Raw genomic sequence first — 7,500 nt, forward strand, 5'->3', positions numbered from 1 at the left:
ATTGCCTGACGAGTGAATTCCACGTTAAATTTCACACGAAAAACCGATATCGCATGAATCGCGAAGCAATTTCACTCGTCAGGTAGTGAATTTTTCTTGAATCGCATAGCTTAAATTTTGCGTCCGCAACATATGTTTCCCAGTTTAGCCACGATGAAAACAATGTTGATTAGTTTCCAGTGCCGCTCGCTCATTCAAGAATAGTGTTTCAGCCACCAATTTTAGATCTGTGATAATACCAGCATAAGACCTTCTCTGCGCTCTTCTCCTCAGCCAATCTCTCTCTGGGCCTTTTTTTCGGGCTCCCTCAACTTCGTCGTCCAAACAAGCTATTATCATGCACAGAGCAGCTATTTTTTAGCCTTTTTGACGTCGGCCCCTTCTTAAAAGGTCGAGCGCCATGTTACATTTACATGCATTGTGCATAGCCCTGGGGACGAGAAAACGTAAACATCCTTCCCCAGACTTCTTCGGAAGTCAGTTTATCATTGCACGCATGCGTAGCTCATTTGCTTTCGCAACTATGTTTCCTCGTTTTGCCACTGGGGCAGCAAAACATTCTGTTTGTTTCCCGCTAGTTTAGCCACCAGGAAAACATCACAAGCAACAATGTTTCCTAGTTTAGCCAGGCCTTAAAAGTTAGTTGAATTGGACTTCAGTTTTAAATACAACGTCCATTGCTAACGTGCGTTTTTGGGAAGCAAAACAAGCAAAACTTTTTTCAACACACAGACCGTTCAGTGGAATTAACATTCGACTGAAAATTAATGGGAATATTTACTGGCTTCTAGCTTATCTTCTGTTTACTCTACAACTGAAACCTGCTCTTCCTCGGCCACTGAAGAACTTGTGCTTTTTCCTCTTCCTTCGAGCATTTTTACTTTCGCGATAGATTGCTGCCGATTTCTCCGATTCTCGCGCTCGTAAGCGTAAACGCTTCCTTAGAAAATCTTTCGAGGAAGTCATAAGTTAAATTAAAACATGGAAAATCTAATTTTTCCTCTCTTCGGTCAAGTTTTGGCTTCGTAAAAGGAGACAGTGTTTTTGAAAACATAAAATTTCTAATTTCTGACTCACGTCAGCGATATCCTTTCATGCACAAGTGCAATTCCACGCTAAATACCCTCTCTTCGATAGCCAATCAGACCACGAGTTTACCTTCAGCTATGCCATTCTACTTGTAATACTGCTCAAGCATTGCATTGTTGCTGTGGAGACAACGATCTTTGGCAAGTAAGTACTTCGTTAATTTCCAGCCCTTCTTTATGATTTCACAAGCGCAATCGGGACAGGCTTAGCATCCAAGTAAGCGTATGAGACTGCAGATAAACAAACGTCGGTCAATATTATTTTGGGAGTTGAAATCTGTTTCAAAATATTTTTTTTCTTTAGTAAATCGATATAAGGTAGGTCACGTGAGTTACACTTGAGGTAAGGCCTCCTTCTTGATATTTGTTGCTTCAACTCTTAATTACTTTTTATGAACTACTGTAAATTCTCTATTCAGCGCCAAGGCAACTAGCACACTCTGGGAGCGGTGGTGCTTAACAGGGAGGGGAAGTTGTTAAATGTAGCCAAACGCCAGTGCGATGAACGACATCTGAATGGTAAGTTCCAAGAGTTAATACTATACGAAGCGAAGAACCCGATGTCAGGTGTTAATGACCCAGTTCTCCAAAAGAATACTTCTTGTCTGTTTAGTCTTTACATGTGCCTTATCTTTTATTGTTTTGGGTGGAAAGAGAGTGGCGATTTAAGAAATTAAACGCTCCTAAAAGGCCTTATTAGAAAGGAGGACGGTCAATTTTGTGAAACGTTACAGTAAATCGGTCTAAAACAGCGAAGATAACCACATTTGTTCTTGAAATGAAAGTTTGAAAAGGAAACAGTCGTATAATGGAATTTATTTCATTATAGGTACTGAGATTTATCCACGAAAATCAAAATGAATAAAATTCGTACTGATTCTAAATGTAACCAATCAGGAACACGAACGACAAAATTTCACTGTGAAGAAATATCGTTCGTCCAATCAGCAATGCGAACGACGAATTTCACTAGTAATGAATAAACGTATCGAATGGAACGTCATCCGACAGCCGTTGCACAAAATCCGCGCGCTTTGAAAAATGGCCGAGGGATGGTTTGCTTCTGTTTGCACAGTTGAGGAATTTATTTTAGAACAAAAGAGCTCAAAAATCTGAACGAGATGTACGATTTCTTAAACGACTTTTGAAAACGAAGGTCGAAGACAGGAAAATGGAAGTTATTCCATAGGTTGAGCTGAATGAATACCGAATACATCAATCAATTTATCATCTCCGTCCGCACTAAAGACGGCAATGAATACGAGCCTCCTTTCCTTCGAAGTTTAGTGGCTAGCTTGGAACGACAACTGAAGAAAAAGGGCTATTCCGCAAGCATAAAAATCGACCTGGTATTTGAGAAAACTAGAGAAGTTCTTTAGTCCAAACAAAAACAACTAAAGAAGCAACGAAAGGGAAAGAAACCCAAAGCGCCGGTAGCTTTGACAAGCGATTAACTAAAAAAATACACAGAAGTGTTTTATTAAATAAATTGTCGGTTGGGCGATTTTAAACCATTGTTTATTGCTTCCATCGCCCCACTCCATTTGTGCAAAATAAATTTGTCTATCAAACACTACCACGAAATCAGTAACCTCAGTACCTATGAAATAAACACATTACAGCATGGAAAATGCTTTGTAAGATTTTTATTCACTCGTTGTTTCGAATCAGAAAACTCACTCGTTCGCTGCGCTCACTCGTTCGTTTTCTGATACTACTCAACTCGTGAATAAAAATCTTTCTCGCGCATTTTTCATGAAGTAATCTCTATATAGTCCCCTCACCGTTGGCTTCACAAAGGTAAAGCTGAAAGTAACTGCACCTCAAATCGTTCCATTTCCCTCGACGTGAAGAAGAATACATCTCTCCACACGCCTCATATCCTCCGGCGTTGTTAGGTTCTCCTGTATACCAGTTAGTGTCAGTAACTTGTGATCCGTCGATCCAAAGCCATTGCGAGCTGTTCTTGGGATTCCTGTGCAAACCAATCCACACTTTTTTCCCCACTGCGCGCCAAACTGCTTGTTGCTCGGCATCCGTTTTCAGCATGGCAAGACTTGATCCCATTGCTTCGCAAGCTGACTTTGCTGCAGTCCAATTCGCGGACGTTGATGAAACTTCGTAGCACGAGCCATTGATAAGCTGCCATCCTCTTGGGCACACTCCTAAATTATTTTGGAGGAAATTTTGTTGAAAATGTTTTTTTCCTTGCGCAAAACAGACATGTTGTTATCTCTACATCTGTAAGAGTCCGATGAGACTCACATTTAATAATTAAATAATTAAATGGTTAATTAATAATTAAATATTAGAAAAAAAGTTGTGCACATTCGATATATTCTATTATCCTTACAATTTTATGGAAACATAGTAAAAGATAATGTTAAAGGATTTCGATCTCGCTTTTTCGACAACCCTTGCTCTTTCTTTGTGTCGTGATTTTGGTCACTCTCTGAAATAAACACTTTCTTCGGCGTTGAATATTGTGGTGTGGTATATGGTTCAGCTTTGTGTGTACTCTTATAGACAACGGTATTGGCATCATCATGACCTTGAACCCGTGACCTCTTGGTACCGGTACGACGCTCTAACCAACTGAGCTATAAAGCCACTGACGTTGGGAGTTGGTCATTTGTGGGTTCTAATTATATAATGTTCCCGCCAGTGATGAATGAATCAACGATGAAACTCCGTTAAAGTCCTGAAATTTTCAGGCTTCTGCCCGCAATTGTTAAAATTGCGTTCATAACTGCGAGGATCAAGGCTTTACTTGATTTCATATCCGCATTTCAATTTAATATGTAGATTTAGCCAATCCTAAAAGCGGAGCTTCCTGGTTATTTATTCTTACTGCCTTTAGGGTTACTGAACATAAAAGGTTTCGAATTGTCCGCGTTTTGATCTTTCTGTTGCTGCTATAATAACTAAATCATTTTCTTTGCTTTCCTCTATAGAAACTTCATTGCCTAACTAGTGATTTCAACGGTAAATTTTGCGGTATCACGAAGCGACGAGTACGATATCGGTTTTTCAAGTGAAATTTACTTTAGAATTCACCAGTTTGGCAATAAATTTTTCTTGAACCGTATGAGGTTTAAAAAAACAAACAAACACACTCTCAGCGAGCGAATGGAAAAGGAAAAAAGTCATTTCAGAGTCAACTCACGCTAAGATTAGAAGCCATTAAAAAAAACTTTGTCATTTCAAATTCAAAGAAGAGTTTTACTGATGTACTTTATTCCACTTATCTCTGAAAACGAGATCATTCACATTTTGATGTATTTCATTGAAGCAAGCCAGGTTGGCTCGGAACAAGAATCGGCAAAATATGGCAATGCAACCAAGAAAGGACGAACTTCGAACAAGATCCGCTCCAACACTTAAATAACGTTTAGGTGCTTTAAACAAACCTCTGAAAACACACGCTAGTGAGATTTTCCTCTAATTTTGTGAGAAATCATTGCGATTGCGTGTTTATAACCGTAAAGACAAAATTTTCTTGTCACTGTCGAGGCACAACGAAAACCAGTTGGGCAAACGGATTAAAAAAGCACTTGTTTGCTCGCAATTTAGAGCAAAACAAACAAACAAATCAACTTTTTCTTTATGTCCAAAAGAGTACAGATAATTGTTATTTAAGTCCAGTTGACAATAAAAAATCGATTATCGATTAAACCACCTTTTAAAAATACGCATCCACTTTAAATAACACATCCGTAAAAATAACAAAACGGTTTAGTGCCCAAAGAAAGAATTTGTGGAGTAACTTCTTCACTAAGTATGAGCTATTTATTACTGGTACGGTATTCTGTTTTGTCGTTGTCGTTCTCTTTCGCTCTCCTTTCGTTTCTGTTCTAGACATAGGTCCTCCAGGCATATCATATATCATATAACCTTATCAGAGCTTCTAAAGATATGCCAAAATTTGCAATACAGGAAAAAAAAGCTGCTCTAGGCAAATTAAAAATAAACACTTAACTTTAAGTTTATATCCCTTCGAAGCTTAACGTGAATAATTGCGTAGCCACCAGTGTGGACCACAGATATCATGATATGTCAAACTGGATTGAAACCAGCAAAAAAGCAGAAAGCGCGCGAAAAATTAAGCCTCGTTTATGTTTAGGTGAGTTAACCTGGGTTGAGCTTGCAATCCAATCAAAAACCAATACCTAGTCAGCGGTCAACTTCAAGAAAAAGCTGACCTCGATGAGCTCTAAGCTTGAGCCCGCGATATGGTCACGTGATACTGGTCAGCGGATACCTTGTTTTGACTGGTGTCAATTGATCAAAACGTGGATGTCCAATATCAAAGATGTATGCTGTAAACTAGCTTGATACTGGTCACATTGGCACACATGGAGGACTGGACGTACGGACGGACGTTCGATGACGTCATGGCTATAAAACCAAGATTTCTCGCATCGATGGATTACCATATTTTCTTAACAATGGTGCTTCGCGCGCGCGGAGCTCCGCTTATGATTCATTTCATATATCATTTCACAGGTTGCCACACCGTACGATACCATTGTTTATTTGATGACGCGGAGCACCATTGTTAAGAAAATATGGTAACCCATCGATGCGAGAATCTTGGTTTTATAGCCATGACGTCAGCGACCAAGTGCTTTTTTAATCCATTTGCCTGACTGGTTTTCGTTGTGCTTCGACAGTGACAAGAAAATTTTGCCCTTATGTTATAAACACGTAATCGCAATGATTTGTCGCAAAATTAGGGGGAAATCTCACTAGCTTGTGTTTTCAGAAGGTTTAAAGCACCTAAACGTTATTTAAGTGTTGGAGTGGATCTTGTTTGAAGTTCGTCCTTCCTTGGTTGCATTGCTGTATTTTGCCGATTCTTGTTCCAAGCCAACCTAGTGTGTTTCAATGAAATACGTCAAAATGTGAATGATCTCGTTTTCAGAGATAAAGTGGAATAAAGTACATCAATAAAACTCTTCTTTGACCTTGAACTAAAAAACTTTTTTTTATGGCTTCTAATTTTGGTGTGATTCCTATTCGCTGGCTATTGACAGTTGACTCTGAAATGGCTTTTTTCCTTTTCCATTCGCTCGCTGAGGGTGTGTGTTTGTTTTCTTTTAAAACTCATCCATTTCAAGAAAAATTTATTGCCAAACTTCTTAATTCCAAAATAAATTTCACTCGAAAAACTGATATCGTACTCATGGCTTTGTGATTGATGCGGAATTCACTAGTTAGGCAATGTATTGTTTTATAGAAGGAAGCACAGAAAATGATTTAATTATTAAAGCAGCAACTGAAAACATCAATTAAAACGCGGGAAATTTGAAACCTTTTATCTTCACTAACCCTCCAGGCAGTAAGAACAAATAACCAGGGAGCTCCGCTCTTAGGCTTGGCTAAATCTATATATTACTCAATTTTTTCATTTAAAAATGTCTTAAAAACAAAAAGAAAGGAAGCAGAAAAATTCTTTAGCTATTTTTTCTTTTGTGATCTCAAGTTTCTATGAAAACGGCACAGTGCATGTTGTTCAATAGTACGAGACAATGTTGTTCCGCAACAATGTTTCCGCAATATTGCTTCTTCGTTTGCGGGCGCCTTTACCAAAGCTCGCCTCGCAAAATTTATTTTTCTTTTTAAAATAAGTGTTTCATCTCTATTCTGCTACACGAGGTTGTTGCTCGAGCGCTGCGACGGTTTCCCCTCTCATGAAAAACCAGTATTTGAGTTCTTTGATTTGTTATCTCTTTAGTTAGTACAGTGCTTGTGATGTCTTGCTACAGAAGCCTTAGACTTCCAGAAGTAATGAAATAATAATAATAATGATGATGATGATGATAATAATAATGATAATAATAATAATAATAATAATGATAATGATAATAATAACAACAACAACAATAATAATAATAATAATACAATAATCTCGCTAGCCTTCGTCGCAAAGTACAGATGCGAAGCTCAATAAGGTCGAACCCTAGAGCATACTATGGCACCTCTGGCTGCCACTATACGGTCCATGAAGTGAAAACGCTAAACAAAGAAAGGGAAATCATGATCATGACCACATTTAACATAAAAATTTCACCTTGAGAAGTGACTGACAGCACAAACAGCAAAATAACACCAAGGAATGTTAGCATACAGCGGCGGTAAGCCATATAAGTGTTAAGTGTAAAAAAAACAATCGTCAGTTCACAGCGATAACGTTCTCTCTAAATAACGCTCTTCCCTCCAAGACTGTGTTAAACTGAAAACCAAAAGCTATTCTTGATTTGATGCAGTATACGTGGGCAAAACGCCTTAATGAATATTAGTAACTTTAACCAATATTTCAGACATCATCATTAGTAACCAAGCTGTTACATCAGGATACGGCTGTTTAAAGTCAACAGTTTATACGTAGCACACGCCGACAATACATCTG

At 38.4% G+C, this 7,500-nt stretch overlaps 1 pseudogene; it reads right to left on the bottom strand.

The window, feature by feature from the left end:
* Window positions 1–7,500, bottom strand: part of LOC138051914 (P-selectin-like) — a 103,348-nt pseudogene that overhangs the window by 39,389 nt on the left and 56,459 nt on the right.

This window comes from Montipora capricornis, chromosome 6, assembly GCF_036669925.1.
Source record: "Montipora capricornis isolate CH-2021 chromosome 6, ASM3666992v2, whole genome shotgun sequence".
Lineage (NCBI taxonomy): Eukaryota > Metazoa > Cnidaria > Anthozoa > Scleractinia > Acroporidae > Montipora > Montipora capricornis.